Source organism: Lotus japonicus, chromosome 1, assembly GCF_012489685.1.
Source record: "Lotus japonicus ecotype B-129 chromosome 1, LjGifu_v1.2".
Lineage (NCBI taxonomy): Eukaryota > Viridiplantae > Streptophyta > Magnoliopsida > Fabales > Fabaceae > Lotus > Lotus japonicus.
In genome coordinates this window covers 10,952,401-10,954,197 of record NC_080041.1, presented here as the reverse complement: position 1 = coordinate 10,954,197, position 1,797 = coordinate 10,952,401, and the positions used below count along the sequence as shown (strand labels likewise).

The 1,797-nt window shown below is 35.0% G+C and overlaps 1 long non-coding RNA gene across 1 annotated transcript; it reads right to left on the bottom strand.

Moving 5' to 3' along the window:
* Positions 1-993: 993 nt before the first annotated feature.
* LOC130733574 (uncharacterized) lies at positions 994-1,494 on the bottom strand. Its single transcript, XR_009017496.1, has 2 exons — positions 1,329-1,494; positions 994-1,247 (listed from the first exon to the last, which is right to left on the bottom strand). It is a non-coding gene; the product is annotated as an uncharacterized LOC130733574 (long non-coding RNA).
* Positions 1,495-1,797: the final 303 nt, after the last annotated feature.

The following is a 1,797-nucleotide window of genomic DNA, read 5'->3' as shown; positions in this document are numbered from 1 at the left end:
TGATATTTATAATTAACACTGTTTGGACCATAAACAAAAGCAAACATTGACAAATTTTCAAGGCAGCAACTCAAGTTTTGATCACAATTTTTTCTAGTACGATGAGTTAATGAGCAAAAAAACTACACTCAACATTTCTGTGATACTATGCTAATTGGGAGGGCGATAGATATGCAAAAGAACTATCATCATATCACACTTGACAAAATCCAAAAAAGCCTGAATTCAAATCTAATTCCCAAAACTACTCTCAACTAAAAGTTTGTACCAACCACCTATTTCTGGGTCTACTCAATCGACTGCAGAGTGTGTCAAGCTTCAATCACACCAAATTAAGCAAAAGAAAAACAGCCTCCAAAATTTAAGATCAGGATTTCAAGGGGGAGACTCAACCCTACCAAAAATTTAGTAGACACATTGAAAAAAAGCAATTTAGAATACAATCAACCGTAAAATCACCTATCTTATCAGCCATTTTATCACAACCGCCATTTCCTGGGTCACTAAATCACTCGAAGTGTATTAAGCTTCAATCAACAAATGAAGCAAATAAAAAACAGCCCCCAAATTTAACCTCAGGATTTCACAAGGCAAGACCCAAACCCTACCCAAAAACTTAGTACAGAAGACCCCATTGAAAAACGGCAATTCAGAACACCAACTAGCCTATAACCACCTATTTTATCAGCTATTATCTCTCTCACAAAAACAATCAAAATTCATCAGATCTAACATCGCAAATACCTAAACATAAATCACACAGTGCACTGAAAGTAACACGAATTATAATTACCCTAAAATTATGTCACACCGAAATTTCAACAAAACTAGCACCATCTAGCCTATAATCTCCAATTTTATCAGCAACTTACTTTATCAGCAAAACAATCAAATGCATTTCAAAATCCAGCAAACAGATCACTGGATGTAACACAAAATTTAAGCTACCCTAGAAATTTCAACGAAATAGAGAATAAATATCGCGAATAAAAATCTCGAAATACGAAAATCTCGATTGGAACTAGCATAAGGTAAAATTAACATAATCCAAAGTTAATCCAATAGAATCTATCAAAACAACATCCAAAAGAAGATAGACAATTGCTACTGGGGTGTCCACTTTAACAAAATTAAACAAAACGAAAACACGGAAATCAAGAAACTAGCACCGATCGATCGCTCTACTTGGATCTCTGTCTCATCTTTCGGCGCTTCCTCTTCAGCCTCCTCATACGCTTCTTCTTCCACTGTAAACAAAACCAGAGTCACAATCAGATTCAGAATCCAAAGGTGAAATGAGAGAAGAAATGGAGATGATTGGAAGTTACCTTCGCTCTCATGGTGAAATGAACAAATCCAAAACCCTAATCGATGGCCGCTGAGAAGTGAGTGAGGTTTCGGAGTGAAGAAGGTGAAGGTTGTAAGAATTTATAGTGAAAATGAAACCCTAGTGAATAGTGAACTGCTGAATGGGCTTTTGACCCAAAGGCCTGTTTGAGCCCATGTTTTGGCCCAAGGATTATTTATGATGTAAGAAGCATGTATTTCGAGAAAAAAAAAGTAAGAAGCGTTTATTGACAAGAAAAAAAATAAAAATAAAAAAGTATCTATCTATCTATAATCTATAATATATATAAAAGCAGAGTTTCTGCAGCCTTGGGGGTACAAATGTCCTTCAACAATTTATTTCAATAACTATGAAAGCTGGGCATGGATATTTTTGTAAAAAGTCATTTTATTTCACTCAGATTGAATCTCAGTCGTTGATTCACAATTGTATCAGTTTCATCTTTCATT